The following is an 18,706-nucleotide window of genomic DNA, read 5'->3' on the forward strand; positions in this document are numbered from 1 at the left end:
AAGAGGAGCCATGAGAAGTAATGTAAGTGCCCCATCTAAGGCAAATCAACCCCTCCCAAAAGATCAGTGTGCCTATTGTAAGCAAATGGGGCATTGGAAAAAGGAGTGCCCAAGACTGGGCAAGTCAGTGACGATTACTGACATGGAAGATAATTGACAGGGACCAGGGGAATCTTCCCTAACAGAACCCTTGGTAAAAGTTTAGTTAGGGAAAAAAAAAGAAATTTGTACAATTTTTAATAGATACAGGTGCCACATTTTCAGTATTAAATCAGACCTTACTACCTGTGAGTAGGCAAACTGTTAATATTGTGGGAGCAACCGGACAGGCTGAGAAGGTGTTCTTTTTGAAACCACTAAAATTCAAAATTGGGAAAAATGTAGGGATGCATAAACTCCTCTACCTGCCTGAGGCTCCTAAACCACTTTTGGGAAGGGACTTATTAGAACAATTGAATGCTGAAATAGGATTTAGAGATGGAGAAATTGAATTTAAAATACCAGTTGAGAACCAGATTGAAAATTTAAGCTTGGTTCTTACTTCCTCCAAATCGGGGAAGAAGAAATTATACGAGAAATAAAAGGCCACGTATACCCAGGAGTATGGGCCTCAGGAATACCTGGGAAGGTTAGAAATGCAGAATTGGTTGTTGTTAAACTCAAAAGAGGGAGCACGACCTGTTAGGGAAAGGCAATATCCCCTGAAAGGGGAAGATAGAGAAGGAATAAAAGGGATAACAAACGACTTCTTTCAGTTCGGGTTATTGATAGAATGTGAATCTGAATATAGCATTCCTATCTTGCCAGTGAAAAAAGACAGATGGGAAAAGTTACCTTTTAGTGCAAGATTTAAGAGCCATAAATAATGTAGTTGAGGACTTACAACCTGTGGTGGCAAATCCATATACGCTACTGACTAGGTTAAAAGAAATTCAACACTGGTTTGCCATTTTGGATCTAAAGGATGCCTTTTTCTGTTTCCTGCTTGCCAAAGAGAGCCAGAAAATTTTTGGATTTGAATGGGAGAATCCTGATACCGGGAGAAGAACCCAGTTAACTTGGACAGAGTTACCACAGGGTTCAAAAATAGCCCAACAATTTTTGGGAACCAATTATCTTGGGAACTTGAAGGATGGAATGCACCATCTCCAAATGGGACAGCATTACAATATGTAAGTGATTTATTAGTTGCTACGACAACTGAGGAAGAATGTATTCAATGGACTATTAGTTTGCTGAATTTCCTGGGACTGAGTGGTTACAGAGTATCTCAGCAGAAAGCCCAGCTGATCCAGACACAGGTAACCTACCTTGGATCCAGGATTTTGAAAGGACAACAAGAGCTAGGAACAGAGCGAAAGGAAGCCGTCTGCCAAACACCAAAGCCAACTATGGTAAAATAATCGCGGACCTTCCTCGGGATGACAGGTTGGTGCAGATTATGGATTTATAATTACGGGATATTGGTGAAAACCTTGTGTGATTTGTTGAAAGGAAGCCCTTCGCTGTTAGCTTGGACTGGAGAAGCAGAAAGAGTCTTTAAATTATTAAAAGCTGAAATAATGAGAGCACCAGCCCTCGGAATTCTCGATGCGTCCAAACTAATTTGACTCTTTTCACGTGAAAAACAAGGCATTGCTTTGGGCATATTGGCACCGTTATTGGGGTCATATAAGTGAGCAGTTGCATACATCTCTAAACAGTTAGGTGAAGTAAGCAAAGGTTGGCCCAGTTGCTTGAGAGCCATAGCAGCAGTAGTGCTTAACATTGAAGAAGCTCGCAAATTTACCATGGGCCAGAAGATAACTGTGTTGGTGTCACACACAGTTTCAACAGTGCTGGAACAGAAGGGAGCACATTGGTTATCACCCTCCCGGTTCCTGAAATATCAGGCCCTTTTAGGACGATGTCAATATAGTAACTGCGGGAGAAGGATGGACTTCACAACTCTATGAGAGTTATATTCCGAAGCCATTTATTGTCTTGTCTGACCCCAATATATATCATAATTTTCGCTTAGTCACTGCGCACGCACTCATGATTGGTTACAGCTTGTTACACACACTATTGCGATTGGCTGTGCACAAAATATCACGCGCTGTCCATGCGCCTCTCACACAGTCAGGATTCGCTGCTTGCAGGTGTTCCTGTTTTCCTCGCTTCTTCTTAGTTGTTTATCATAGCTCCTTCTCCTCAAGGCCAAGCCATGCAGATATCCAGCTGTTTACCAGCTTCTCAGTGCCACAGCTCCTTCTCCTTAAGGTCGAGCCATGCAGATCAACGCCACAGCTCCTTCTCCTTAAGGTCGAGCCATGCAGGGTGATCCCAACAAGTAACAACTAATATTGTGAATCCAGCATCTTTTCTCAGCGGTGAAGTTACCAAACCAGTAGTCCATGACTGTCTGGAGACAATGGAATCAGTTTATTCCAGTCAACCTGCCTTAAAGGAAGAACCGCTGGAGGATGCCGAAGATGAAGTGTTCACCGATGGAAGCAGTTTTGTGAGACAAGGACTTCGTAAGGCCAGTTACGCGGTAACCACTACTTGTAAGGTAATTGAAACTAACCCTTTACCTGCAGGAACATCGGCTCAAAAGGCAGAAATTATTGCCTTAATCCAAGCACTGGAAATTTCAAAAGGAAAAATGGTCAACATGTGGACAGACTCCAAATATGCCTTTGGAGTGGTACATGCTCATGGAGCTATTTGGAAAGAAAGAGAGCTGCTGACTGCTCAAGGAAAGCAAGTGAAACATGCTAAAGAGATCTTACAATTGTTGGATGCCGTGCAACTACTGAAGAAGTTTGCAATTATGCATTGTAGGGGACACCAAAAGGGCAACACTGATCCAGAGGTTGGAAACAAATTGGCAGACTATGAGGCTAAGATGGCAGCAGAATGGACAGAAACTGTAAAATTTTTTTCTTTGATCCCAGATGGTAAATTCAGTATAATAGAGAATGAAAAATTAGAATACTCTAAAGAGCATAAAGTTATGATGGAGGATCTAGGAGGAAAGAAGAATCAGCAAACAGGAATATATTCAATACCAGATGGTTAGAATAATAGTGCCTTATAACATTTTATGGAAACTGCTACAGGAAGAACATAATAAAACTCATTTGGGAGAAGATGCATTGTATAAATATTTAAATCAAAAATAATGAGTCAAAATTTATGTACTACAGTGAAACAAGTTACCCAGAGGTGTGAAACATGATTGAAAAACAACCCAAATACTGCGTATAAGATACAAATTGGGAGTATTGGAAAGGGAAATGTGCCTGGACAACAATGACAAATAAACTTTTCTGAACTCCCAAGAAAAGGATTTTTTCAGTATTTGTTAGTATTAACTGACACCTTTTTGGGCTGGCCAGAAGCTTTTCCTTGTAGGACCAATAAGGCTAGAGAGGTAACGCGAATACTTTTAAACAAAATCATCCCTAGGTTTGGAGTTCTGGCAGCAATATCCTCAGACAGAGGTACCTATTTTTGTGCACAAGTAGTACAACAGGTTAGTAAAATTTTAGGAATAAACTGGACAATTAATAGGAAATATTACTATTGTTTGGAACTTTTCTGACTCTTGGGTTTGTACACATTTGCCTGAGGCACTGGGAGAAGGAACCTCCTCGGTAGGGGTCCCTCTACCTAGAAAGGAAACTAATAATGACAACATAGTTGATAATTGGTGGATCAAAACGTCATATTTAAATCCAAGTTCTTCAGATTTAATCTTGAAAGTTCAAATTCCCAGTCAAGATAGTGAGCCCTTCTGTGTATGTTATAAAAGGAAACTAGAGGGTGAGAAGAAAGATGGAATTTTTGTTGGAAAGTTGCCTGAAGAGAAGTGCAATCGGGCTATTACTGTTGAACGAAAAATAGAAGGAGTCACTAATCTATCTAGTGGAACTTTCAAGCATACCTCCTGGCCAGTACTCAAAGGCAAAGGATGGTTTTGGTTTTGTGGGTCATACGCCAGGAAAAGCCTCCCTTCTAATTGGATGGATCTATGTACATTAGGGGCAGTTGTACCCAGGGTCACAATTTTAAATCACACTTATTATGGAGGAAGTTGGATTTGAAATACTCTAACATGCCTTCCCAGAAGTCTTCAAAGCTCCTTGCACAAAGGCCAAGTGCTTTTCGTAGCTTTTTAAGGTGGTTCTTACCATGGTTAGGAGTCAGTGAATTAGAAAAATCAACAGTAAACATCTCTGCTGTATTGGAAATTATTGAGAATCGAACTGTTGATGCAATTCAAGCTTTGCAAGCTGAAGTTGATAGTTTATCACAGCTAACATTACAAAATAGAATGACATTGGATTTATTATTGGTCTCACAGGGAGGTGTTTGTACCGTCATAAACACTAGCTGTTGCATGTATGTGGATCAAAGCGGTAGGATATCTATTGATTTGGAAGAAATTTGGAAACAGACTAAGGTATTACATGCAGTGACTTTAGACAACACCTCTTGGGGATTTGAAGAAGTTTGGAACAAATTAACCTATCGGTTACCAAATTTTAAATGGAATAAAGAACTGTTTGTACTCATATTAGTTGGTAGCCTATGCATTTTGTGCACTTGTTGTATAATTCTATGTTCAATGTGATATTGTCAAAAAAATATGGATGATTATGCTACCTGGAGGAAAAATAAGATCAAGCATGAAGTCGCAACAGGGAAGTATTTTAATTGACAGACAGATCATAATGGTATGTTATGAGAGATTGCGAAAGAATTCGCAAGGATGGTAGAAAAGGGGGGATTGAAACAAAGATCTGAGACAAGCAAGAAGGTTTTAACATGTCTAATCAATAAAATGTGAGTTTTGTAAATTTCCTTTTCTATGCAAGGATTGTGTAAGATAAACTACTGTGGACGACTTCTTTTGCCTTATCCAAGCAACTGGCAGGAACCGATAAGAACTAGGTACAATGTTAAAATAAAAGCTAAGCAAGTGGAAAGAGCCAATAAGAAAATAGTTCCTCTGGAGGACAGACAAGTTAAGGGGACCAAGTATTGCAAAAAACCACCAGAGACCACCAGAGGACCACCGACTCATTTAACAGCACACGCGTCAAGGACATTTGAGTATGTTAAACATTTCTCGGAAATGTCATGGCTATGTTAACAATTGCAATGGATATGAATGTATGTACTCTATATAATTCATATGCTGGTAACACGAGGCACGCATGTTAGGAGGAGATATCCCCCACGTGTCCAGCACTGTAATAAAGATGTCTGCTTAATAACACTTTGATGTTATGAAGTTTGAATTTCTTAAGTTTGGATTTCTTTGAATCACTATATATGCTATTTTGACACTGGATTCAAGTATGTTTCTTCCATTAAGTGGAATAATCCACTTTTGAGCTGCATTGGCACATGAATGAACAGGTATGCACATAAGTCAGTTCTCCACTACAATGTTTTGCTAACAAGAGAGTAACACCTTAACCAAACTAGTTATTTTGGCAAAATCAGCACAGAGATATACACTAGATCAGAAGTGCATGTTCTTGTAGTTTTATATATATATGTATGTTATAAAAGCACAATCCATTCCTTTCCCACTATCGAAGAAACACATAAAATTATAATAGCAATTCATCTGGTTACCCTTAAAGAATGCAAACTTTGCTTATTTTCTCGACTACTGCACTGTATTTTCATGATAGGGTTGCTCTGATGTAGCAGGATGGTATCTATACTTTTAGCCTTTAATGATTGTCAGAAATGTGAGGGTAAGGGAGATGAATTCTGGTTCCTTGGGTTTAATTCCCATCTTTAATCAGACTGTGCTAACCCCAAAGTCAAAGCCAAAATTAGCATGTGTCCAGCCCATGTATTGTGCAAGTGGGATGATATCAGAGTGGTTCTGCAACCAACAATGCATACACAACTGTTCTGGTCTCTGCACTCTCTTGGCTAGCTTGCCTCAGCGCTCCTTTGGTAAGCTGCCTTTTTCCTTGGATTACATTTGGTATGACTGAAGAAGACCTAAATTTATGTTCCTTAGTTCGTAAGTACCTTAACAATATTGCTACAACATTTTGCATTAGTTTAAACACTGAGATTTATTTTTTCAGACATCTGTGGGATTTAGCAATATAAGGTCCATTTGTATTGATAGTAATGGGAGTCTGTGTAGCTGGATCTCTTAATTACCTTTAATTTAATTTTAACATTTTCTGTTTTCATACTCTCCCCTCTTCTGATTCTGTTATAAAAATGAAAATGTTTCTTGGGGAAAAGAAGTAATAAAAAGTAGATAGTATCCTCTCTATACTGATGACTGCAGCAGGTGGTAATATATTTTCATAATGGCCTGTTCAGATTTCGTATCTCTAAACAGATCTTAAATTACCAAACAAAAGCTAATTTCATAATTTAACATATGAAGGCTATGAACACCCACATTCAAACAATGAATTAGGTAGGGATTGTTTTTCTTTAGCTCCCTTGGCAGCAACATTGTTGCAAAGAATACATGCCAAAAAGGAAAAAAGAAAAAAAGGTAGAAGCAAACTACACACCGTTATTATGGTATTATATTACATCATTTTAATGGAACCATTTGAAGGATATTTATCCCTGACATTTTGAAAATGAAGTTCAGTCAATTGTGCTGAAAGGAATACAAATGTATGCATTCTTTCTGATTGTCATGGTTTAGCCCCAGCCGGCGACTAAGCCCCACGCAGCCGCTCGCTCACTCCCCCACGGTGGGATGGGGGAGAGAATCGGAAGAGTAAAAGTGAGGAAACTCATGGTTTGAGATAAAGACAGTTTAATAAGGTAAGCAAAAGCCGCCCACGCAAGCAAAGCAAGACAAAGAATTCATTCACTACTCCCCATGGGCAGGCAGGTGTTCAGCCATCTCCAGGGAAGCAGGGCTCTGTCACTCGTAATGGTTTCTTGGGAAGACAGACGCCATAACTCCAAACGTCCCTCCACCCCTTCCTTCTTCTTTGTCCCAGCTTTATATACTGAGCATGACGTTATATGGTATGGAATATCTCTTTGGCCAGCCTGGGTCAGCTGTCCCAGCTGTGTCCCCTCCCAGCTTCCCGTGCACCCCCAGCCTGCTTGCTGCAGGCCAGCATGAGAAGCTGGACTGTCCTTGACCACTTAGCAATAACTCAAAACATCAGCATGTTATCAACATTTTCTCATCCCAAATCCAAAACATAGCCTCATGCTAGCTTCTATGAAGAAAATTAACTCTACCCTGGCTGAAACCAGGACATTGATTAAGAGAAATCTCATTTAAGGTGAATGTGAATAGAGTGGGGAAAGAAGCCTACAGAACTTGAAGGGAAAACATATTACTCATTCTTACTAATCTTCTGCAGTAATGTGGCTATTTTTAATAAAAGTTTCTGAAACAATAATTCGTCATAAGCTGATTCATATTGCTAGTCTTGGTACACTGAGATGGATTTTTCTAAGAGTATGAATAACTCTACTTCTACTTTTTACAAAAAATGAAGTGTAGTAAAAGAATGTTCAAGAGAAATGTGTTTCAAGAGTTTCTGCTTGAGAGTCCTTAGAGAAGAAAAGATTAAAGGACCCATCTCTTTGTTTTAGAGAGATGTATGTTTGTGAATACTAACAGAGCTCTGGGCCTGTGAGTATGTACCTGGCTGCTTCTCACGTCCTGTGCCCACTACTCAATCAACATAAATGCAGAGTTTGAACTATTCTGCTTTTCTAGAGGTTATAGTGGAGGTGATAATGCTTCTGAGACCTGCTCTTTGCCTGGATGTTGCTGAGGCTGTGGCATTGCAGCATGACATCTTATGACATTGCAACAAGAGAAAAGGGGTCCCTGCAGGTGACTAGGACACATTCAAAGTGCTGCGTGCTGCCTGTCTATACCATAGATAAGGAAGCCCACAAATATAGGACAACACTTACCACATGCAGAATTTTCCCTTGGTATATGCCAGCTGACCCATAACTGCTCCTGGACATGTTGCACCAGGTAAGCAGTCATGTGATCTATGAATCTGGCCTTCAGCATGGCCTTACAGACATACTGTGGACAGTACAGATGTTGCTACTATGGCCCAACTCTAATATTGTTTTATACGATCCCTTAAAGAAAAGAAAGGGACAGCTGCGGAAGAGTGAAATATTCTTTCTCAAAATTACACAAAAGAACTGAAAGGAAATGTGTTGCACCTGCAGTTGTTCCATTCTATTATTAAATTCTGCTTCTCGTTTCCATATTGAAACACTGGGAGATCAGATGCCACATTTGGTAAGAACAAGCTAACACTTGTAACAGGCAATGAGGAGACACTAAGAACAGTTCTCAATATGCAATTTTCTTGCATGTGTGTTACATCTAGAGAGTCATTTGTTAACAAAACCTGTCTCCTCGTGGTTTCAGAGCCATTTCTGATATTCTCATATAAAATAGATAAGCAATAAAGACATCTATGATGTACACGATGATACCTGTTGGGCATCATTCCTTCAGTAGTGGATTATGCTGTGCACTATAGCTGAAAGGAATTATGAGCAAATACGAGACAATGAAGAAAATAGTCACATGGAAATATTTAGTGAAAGAAAATTCCAAACGCCCTCTAAAATGTAGACAAAGTATAAAAGTGCCAAAATTGCATTTATTCATTCCTGATTTAATAGGTTAATTCCATTTTGTTTGCTAAAAAATGGGATTAGATATTCATAAAACCAGCAGAAATTTTGACAACTATTAACTTTGTGGATCTGAAATAATTTCAAAGGATCTAGGAATCATGACCTGAGGATTTGTATGTCTTTGTTTATTTGCTTTTACATGAAGAGTTACTACTAACAACCATACATTTACTTTTAAATTAGCCTTACAGGGAATTTTACAGGGCATTTGCTGTGGGAAGATGTCATTACCACATCAGCTGCACTCTCAGTTATTTAATTCCATGATGGAAGTTTCTTATTTTTGTTTCCATTCTGTTTCTATAGAGTGCTTCGCCTTACGCTATGTGCTCTTTGTCTTGTATAAGCATAAAGTCAGAAAAATGAATATTTAATTTGTTTGGCATATTTATTCATACCCTTTAAGTGCCTTTCCATCAAATAGCTCACACCTAATAAAGGTAATGAAGTTGTTTTAGATAGGCAATAACATTCCATTCAACGCACTTACATTTCAGATTCAAGTCTAATTTAGCTGCATAACTGCATAGTGATGACTTGAGCACATGAGTTTGGTGCCTCATTGAGTTCCTTTATGTTAATTTAAAATTTGGTAAATATTATTTATGATTTTTTTAAATTATCATTTTTTCTCATTAGAAGACAATCTTTCTTTCCTTACTATTATCACTGATGTTGAACATGAGCAGGCTCTTGTTTAAACACTTTGTAAACTCTATGTTTTTTGTTGTTGCAGCTGAAATTTATTTCATTTCTCTTGTCAAATGTTTTTTCAGGGCAGACTTAACCGTCAAGCTTTTGCTGCATGGTTGCCAGAACAGCTATGTCTGCAGGTGGCTAATCAAACAAGGACATAGTATTAGTATGCATTTATGTACCTTTACATTGACAGGCTTGTTTTATGCTGTAAATGAGAAACTGGTCATTGTTTTTACTGATGCTGTGGCTTCTAAAGCTTTCTGTTTTCATTTAGCCACTAACATATATAAATTTAACAGATACAGAGGGATTATGATAATGTCTAAATATTGCAAACCCTATTTCCCTTGTGGGTCCTTCTTTCTTGTTGGGAATAAATAAACCCATGAACATTTCACTCTAAATAAACAAAAATGCTATAGATTGGCTGTACATTGCAATTTGCTGAGATGGCACAAATCCAGTCAGATCAGTATGTTAAAAACAGGGTGCCTGAAGTTGTAAAATAAATTAATATTGGAGCATTAATATAAAAATCCATATTTTCTAATGCTATAGAGCATTTGAAACCCCCTGAATCTTGAGTGGGATTTGGAAATCTCCAGTCCCTTAAAAATCCATGCAGTTGTATTCAAGCATGTAAAAATACAGTTATAGGCCCTGTATTGTACTGGGATAAGTATGAAGGTTTGGAAAAGGTGGCTTAGGTGACTTTGATGTAATTTATAAGGAAGAGCTTGCTCACATGTTTATGAATTTCATCACATAAAAGAAAGTTCTGCCCCTCTTTTCAGTATCTGTAAGGATACAAAGTATATCAGTTTGGGTAACACTCACCATCGTTTACTATCCCTGACAAACTTGTTCCTCAAAATATTTGTTTGGAAATACAAGATATCATAAACTACTATAGTAAGAACATTGGAAATCCTCAGCCCCTGAAGAGTAACCCTTTTCTTGGTTACCCTCATGTGGAGTAATCGCTGAGGGGTACTTTGGAAATTTACCTTCTAAGAACAGCCTTGAAACCAGGTGGAACATAGCACTCATGTACAACGGGTCTGTGCCATGGAGACTCCCTGAACAGCCTTGGATGTTGGCAATATCAGGGGTGCCTGGTGTGCTGACTCTGGGAGAGATTACATGGAGGGTGGAGCGGAGTGGAGACCTCACGGCCACGCTTTGTGAACAGGGGAGTTTAGGGATGCACAGTATGTACATTGTAAGCTGCGCTTACAATGTCCTGGGCCAAGGACCTGTCAACTTTGATGAAGTGCTGTACTTGGAGTGAACTTTGCTAATTATAATATCATTATAGTACTAAAACGCACACCCCTCTCAAAAGTTACCACCCCCCCAAGGTGCGACCCCTCCTCAATGAGTGTGCGCACTGAATTTTTCCTAGTCTGTACCTTTAAACGCGAAGCGAGAGAATTCTGCACCAATCCTGATAAAGGTATGTATGACTAGAGTCACTCAAGCTCCACCTGCAAAGTAAAACACTATAAAATAATGTTTTAAGAGCTGGATGTTAGGAAGATACCATCGTCGTGTACTATTCTAACTTCTGGGATCAGTCGACGGGCTGAGCCTCTCTTCCCCCTCATCGGGACACCGTTGGGTAAGATTTGAACCCTTGGTCATACCAAGTGCCTCCCTGGGAAACTTAGAAATCTCTATATAGAGTCACTTTACATCTTTTAATGCGTTTATAGCCAAGTAGTGTCACTCGTAGTTTTAGCATTTGCACGTGCTTTATAGGCAGTGAATTTATCACTGGCAATCCAAAGAACCTGTATATCTGTTGCTTCAATAAATCGCACTATTGATTGACTCAGCCGTGTGTGGTCCCTGAAGACAACCGTACCTCTGAGTGCAGCAGCCGTGTTAGTTCAGGAGGTGTCCGGCTGAGCAGGTAGTGTGATGTTAGTAGTGCATCCAGACCCGTGATAGTCCAACAAAGGTGTTGGGCGCGACTGGACTACTAACACTGACTTTGGGCATCACTCAGAACCTAAGCTCAGCCGCCCCCAGTCCCTCTGATATCTGAGGATCGACTGGAAAGCAGGGGGATTTAGTTTCTGCCAAATTGCTCTGCCTCTTAACGCAACACCTCATTACTGTTGATATGTAAGATTCAGCTATCCTACTGTCAGTAACTCCACTAGAATTATTCAGTGCTTAGAATTTCTCCTAACAATGGTTGCCTTGGAAAAGACAACTATTCTGCTCTTTTAAGAAAATATGAGCTTATTTATTCATTTATTTACAGTGTCACTTCCTTTTACCAGTATAATAACAACTAAGCATAACTTTAATTTTACTAGTTATCTGATTCCAAAATCTACCAATGTTGTTTGTTGTTTACTTATTCACCACAGTTACAACAAAATTAGATATACAGTGGCTCTACTTAGTAAGATATTATTAAACTGCAATGAAAGTGAACCGTAAACTAACTTTAATGAACTGCTGCATATTGCATGTTGCTTTGCATCACAAATAAATCCTTTTGCATTCCTAATTGTAAGTAAACATTTCTGAAATATATATTGAGATAATTAACAATTAAAGATTTCTGTTTTCCTTTCTTCTTTAACAATATTTTAAACAAAGCCCGTAACAAAAAGAGATAAATATCAGTACTCTAAGCTTGTAACCACTCACATGAACATTCAGTTTTACCCACTATGAAAAAATGACATGTCAAAATAAGTATTAAGTAAAGGATCTTTATTGATAGCAGTGGATATGAATCAAATCTGTGCACATCTGCATTTAAGTTGTAGTTTCTATCCTGTCAGCATGGTATTCAGACTTACCCCAAACAAAATCTCCAGTGGCAGTGAAATGGCTTCTAAAGCAATTCTATTTTCATCAATCCATTTTCCTCAAGAATGGTTTTTTGGCCTTTTAGAAAGACGGACTCTGGATGCAGGCACAAATTCTCTGGAAGATGATTGCACTCTTGAATTTCACCAAAACATCTTTGTTTCATAAACATGTTCTCATAGTCACATACATTAGGTTTTGCTTGGATTTCAGAATGACTTTTTGCATGTATTTACTCTCAGGTCCATATGTGACTATGTACATGACTATGATTTGAAAATAATTTTTTCACTTTCTGTTTTCAGTTCTTCCTTGCAAAATTGTACATTAGACACAAGAAGGAGAAAATATTCCTCTGGTGTGAAATCTATGTTGTGCCAGAATCTGTACTGTCATAGCACAGGTCTCAGCTCACTCTGATTTTTATTAGTAGATCCCCAAGTGAGATGGGATGATCAGTGTGCAGTGGTGAAACATGTATTCTGTAAAAAGTTGTTTCTTATATCCAGTTAATATAGACTCTTCCAACATTTGATCTACTGCTTCTGAGGAGTAGATGAGACACTGCTTCTCCTTTATTTTTTGTTTTCTCTGATCACGGGCTGGCCAAGGCACTTGTACTGAACTAAGATTTTTATTTTAATTCAGTTTACAACAAAATCCATATATGGTGGAATACTTCAAGTGAGAAAATAAAATGGATTTATGGTAGGACATTAGTGGGGTAGATTTGCTTACCCTTAAGTGCCTATTTAAGTTAAAGTTTATGTCTTGGCTAATGCTGTTGTTTGGAGATTAAAGACTATTTTAATGAACAAAAGAAGAAAAACAGTAAAAAAGAATGACCTACCAGTGTCATTTCTTTTAAGCAAAGGTACGAAGAAAAAGAAGCACACATTAGGTTTATGGTAGGAAAGATATTATTGGTAATTCACCTGCTGAGCATCATTTTGTATCAACTGATTGGAAGTGTTTTCAGATAATAGGAATATTGGTGCCGCATTCCCTCTATATGAGTCTGAACTGATGTCCTAAAAAGAGAAAATGAAAAGCAGAGATGTCAGTGTTATTGCTTCCATATCATTGAAATATCTGATAAAATCTTTCAAACTTCATGAGGAAAAATCGGTTAATCAAGTGTTACTTTTATCATATAGCATGTGATTTCTTGTATTAGGACATTATTTAAAGCAGAACTAATGTGAGGAAATTTGAAGACTCAGTATTTTAAAACCAGATTAGAAGAGCTGGATGATTCTAATTGTATTATTCCACTTACTAATTATTATTTTTCATGAACCAGGTCTGTTTTTCTTACACAGTTATCAGTGCACTGACATGTAATTTGAAATACATTAATAGAGTCCAGGTGTGAAGTTCTGTGCTGCACTCTTTACAAGGATAAGCAGAGAAATGTGTCTCCACTGCAATAGCTGTACAACAGCAGCTCTACCACATCTTTCTGCCTTCCAGTGCCTGTGTCTTCCAGCCTGTAGAAAGGTCCCTAACAGAATAGATGCCTGGCTGCCATTTCTTACTTATGGAGCATTTCTGAACTGTCTTACAGAATCATAGAATAGTTTGGGTTGGAAGAGACCTTTAAAGGCCATCTAGTCCAACCCTCCTGCAATGAGCAAGGACATCTTCAACTAGATCAGCTTGCTCAGAGTCCCGTCCAACATAACTGTGAATGTTGCTAGGGATGGGGCATCTACCACCTCTCTGGGCAACCTGTGCCAGTGTTTCATCACCCTCGTTGTGAAAAATTTCTTCCTTCTATCTAGTTGAAAACTACCCTTTTTTAGTTTTAAAACCATTACCACTTGCCCTATTGCAACCGGCCCTGCTAAAAACTCTGTCTCCATCTTTCTTAGAAACCCCCTTTAAGCATTATTAAAAGGCTGCAGTCAGGTCTCCCTGGAGCCTTCTCTTCTCCAGGCTGAACAACCCCAGCTCTCTCAGTCTTTCTTTGGAGGAGACGTGTTCCATCCCTCTCATCATTTTGGTCGCCCTCCTCTGGACCCGCTCCAACAGCTCCATGTCTTTCCTGTGCTCAGGACTCCAGAGCTGGATGCAGTACTCCAGGTGGGGTCTCACCAGAGCAGGGCAGAGGGGCAGCATCACCTCCATTGACCTGCTGGCCATGCTTCTCTTGATGCAGCCCCGGATACACTTGGCTTTATGGGCTACTAGCGCGCAGTGCCAGCTCATGTCCAGTTTTTCATCCTCTAGTACCCTCAAGTGCTTCTCAGTAGGGCTGATCTCAGTCCTGTCATCCAACAGCCTGTATCGATAATAGGGGTTGCCCTGACCCAGGTGCAGGACCCTGCACTTGACGTTGTTAAACCTCATGAGATTCACACAAGCCCATTCCTTGAGCTTGTCCAGGTGCATCAACCACATCACTCAACTTGGTGTCATCTGTAAACTTGCTGAGGGTGCACTTGATCCCACTGTCTACAGCATTGATGAAGATATTAAACAGTACTCGTCTCAGTACGGATCCCTGAGGGACACCATTTGTCGGTGGTGGTGATCTCCATCTGGATGTTGGGTTATTGACCTCTGGATGCGACCATCCAACGAATTCCTCATCCACCAAACAGTCCACCCGTCAAATCCATATCTCTCCAATTTGGAGAGAAGGGTGTTGTGGGGGACTGTGTCAAAGGCCTTACAGAAGTCCAGATAGATGACATTGGTAGCTCTTCCCTTGTCCACTGATGTGGTCACTCCCTCACAGCAGGTCCCTAGGTTGGTCAGGTAAGACTTGCCCTTGGTGAAGCCATTCTGGCTGTGTCAAATCACCTCTCTGTCCTCCATGTGCCTTAGTATAGGTTCCAGGAGGAACTATTCCATGATCTTCTCAGGCATAGAGGTGAGGCTGACAGGTTGGTAGTTCCCAGTGTCTTCCTTGTTACCTTTTTAAAAAAATGGGTGCAGTATTTCCCTTTTTCCAGTCTCCAGGGACTTTGCCTGACTGACAGGACTTTTTAAATATCATGGAGAGTGTTTTAGCAACTATGTGAGTCAATTCCCTCAGGACTCTGGGATGCATCTGATCAGGTCCCATAGATTTATGTATGTTCAGGCTCCTCGGGTGGTCTCAAACCTGATCTTCTCTTACAGTTGGAGGAACTTTGCTCTTCCAGTCCCTGTCTTGCAGTCCATCCACTTCAGAGTTGTGGGAAGAGCGGTTACCAGTGAAGATTGAGGGAAAATTTAAGTACCTCAGCCTTCTCCTCATCTGTTGTTACCAGTTTGCCAGTTGTGTTCATCAGGGCTGGTACACTTTCTTTGACCTTCCTTTTCTGGCTGACATACCTGCAGAAGTCCTTCTTATTGTTCTTTGCATCTCTTGCCAAGTTCAGGTCCAGCTGCATCTTGGCCTTCCTGACCCCATCCCGACAACAGTTATACACTGGAGAACTCCCAGTGCTGTCATACTGTGGCCTTCTCCTTGCTGTGGAAGTCAGTCCTTGGAGGATGTTCTTTCTTCCTTCTGTTTCTTGCCATGTCTATATCTGTGAATTCTCCTATAACCCCAGTTTAAGCTTTTGAGGTCCTTTATATGACTTTAGCAGCTGTTCTACAAAATGGATTAAAAATTCCCTCCCTTAAATTCTAGAGCTAAAAGAGTACATATGGCTAACAACAAGGAAGTACCTATACCAAATAAAGTTGATTTAATTTCATAAATACGATCTTAGAGCCAGTAGTAACTACTGACTAAGAAAAAAAATGCTGTAATGAGTGTGTAATGTCCTTGTGATTACAAATTCAAGGTTTGATCTCAATCTCAGCTGGTTAAAATTGTTACCTGATCAGCAAAACCTGTGCAGATTGCTCATGGGAAGTCTTTCTGTTGTAAAAGTTATATAGGGACCTTTTGACAGTATTTTGGAGGTGAAGGGATTGAACTTGGTTCCCCTTATATTTATGGTCAGGTACAACCTTTTAAATTTAATATGTGATCTGGCAATAACTTCAGTAAAAATTGTTGAGAATTTTACTTTATTGTGGAGCACAAACTGAGAGAAAGCTAATAGCTTCCTAGTAAACCAGTTGGCTTCAGTAGCACCTTTTGTGCTTCTGATGTGTTTCTGGTGTCATGGTTCTTATATATTTTCTTTCTTACACTTTGTGTTTCAGTGAATGGCAGTTTTTTATCTTCTGCTCTCTGAATTTTTTAGAATTAATAAGACCTTCATGGGAGTCATATGACTGGTATACATCTGTTTGGAGAAATGGTTAATACATGTAATATAAAGATTAATGGCCCAATTAATTATGTCTTTTGTGAAACTGTTTAAGGAAGCTTAACAGTGAGATTAGTTTAATTTCACAGAGATCCAAGAAGAAACATACATCTCAGAGGTCTTACTTTTTTAGCTGAGAAAGTATAACTATATGGGTTAAAATCCTGCCATGCTGTGTAAGAATTGCAAATGCTGCCTGACTAGGTAAAGTATTCGGAAACCCACCCCATTCTTAGGATTCACATTATCAGCCTGTAGTGAAAGGCGATTCAGACCTACAGCTCCTGAACCTCAATCTTCAGTATCACCACTAAGAAGATTGGTGAAAATCTTTGTTTTGTATGTTGGTATATTTTACTGATAACAAATACATTCAGAGTGTGCTAGTCATTTGTTTCCATTGCATGTTGTCGTGGTTTAGCCCCAGCTGGCAACTAAGCACCACGCAGCCGCTCGCTCACTCCCCCTCCCGCAGTGGGACGGGGGAGAGAATTAGGAAAAAACCTCGTGGGTTGAGATAAACACGGTTTAATAGGACAGAAAGAAAGAAGGGAACAATAATGATAATACCAACAAAGGAATGTACAAGAACAAGTGAGGCCCAATACAGAAATTGCTCACCACCCTGTGATCGACAGCCCGTCCCCGAGCAGCGATTTCCGCCCCCGGGCCAACTCCAGTTTATGTACTGGGCATGACGTCGGATGGTAGGGAATATCTCTTTGGCCAGTCTGGGTCAGCTGTCCTGGCTGTGTCCCCTCCCAGCTCCCCGTGCACCCCCAGCCTGCTCGCTGGCAGGCCAGCACAAGAAGCTGGACTGTCCTTGACGGCTCAGCAACAACCCAAAACATCAGCACATTATCAACAGTTCCTCATCCCAAATCCAAAACACAGTCTCACACTAGCTTCTGTGAGGAAAACCAGCTCTATCCTGGCTGAAACCAGGACACATGTCATTTTTCTATGTCTGTTGTCCTTTCTTTGTAAATGTATTTTGCTTTCTTGATAACTATGGTGCCTATTCTCCTGTTGCAAATCTTCAAGTTGACTTGACTAAACTGAAGTATTACTGTGCTTCCTATAATACTAGCCATTATTTTGTGTCCTCCGTTGCTCTTTCTTCCCACTAACTGTATTCTTTGTGTACAGTTAATATTTTTCTAGATTAATCAAGCAGTTATACTGTGTTGTGGTGCTGCTTACGAGGATGCTTTTGATGTCAATGAACTGTGTATTATTTAAAAGAATGTCACTTGTTTACTTTACCAGCATGGTTTGTAATGATGCTGTCTTTAACAGGGATCTCACTTTTGCTACCTGAGAGTGGGTTTAGCTATGCTTTAGTTTAATCAATGCAAACTGAGCAATAAAGGCAGAATGTCATATCTTATTTGAAAGTAAGTCCTTAATACAAAGTACATGAATCTTCTAGCTATTAAGAACAAGTGAACTCCCAGTTTTATTTTTTATTAAGTAATCAGATAAAACAAATTTATCTTGTACTTTTTCCAGGAAAAATAATTACAAAGTAGTATAAAGAGTAACTCTGAGATTAATTTTCCCCTGTGAAAGCCACATTTTTAGAGCGAGATTGTCAAATTGAATTTATATTCTGCCTGTAAATATTTTAAATCTGAAAAGCAACAGTTAAGAATATAACTCACTAGGAGTCTAGAATATGTTTCTCACTCTTTTTGAGGGATCGTGAAAATGGATTTTTTCATTGTTTCAACATTATGTTTAGCTCATTATTTTTCTCCAGATGTGTGGGTTCTTCTTATCAAAACAAAGAAGTTTTTAATAAATAGAAAAACATCATAGCGAAATCAGAAGACTTGGAGAGGGTTTTCAAGGGAGGTATAAAAGAATAAGGAAACAAGATGTCTTAAAACAATGAATATGAAGGAAATGAGGAACATGATGACAAATGTTTGCAATGGACTTGTGTGAAATTCTGCTTGAGTTTATTGCTGCTAAAAATTGAATTACTTCCAAACATTCTCTTTTTCCTAGTGCTAAAGTGAAATGACTTACAGCCAGCCTGCTGGAGGACCATGGCTTATGACTTAACCTTATCTGAGACTAGGAATAGCCTGTGTTTTTTCTGTCGTATCATTGCATTGCCTGCCTTATACATTGCAAGGACTTGAGGATCAGACTGGAATGGACTATGTAACAAGTGGGATGTAATCTTTTAATTCAGTGGAAATATGATGTGCCTGTCCCTC

Source organism: Phaethon aethereus, assembly GCF_964289735.1.
Source record: "Phaethon aethereus genome assembly, chromosome: 10".
NCBI classification, from domain to species: domain Eukaryota; kingdom Metazoa; phylum Chordata; class Aves; order Phaethontiformes; family Phaethontidae; genus Phaethon; species Phaethon aethereus.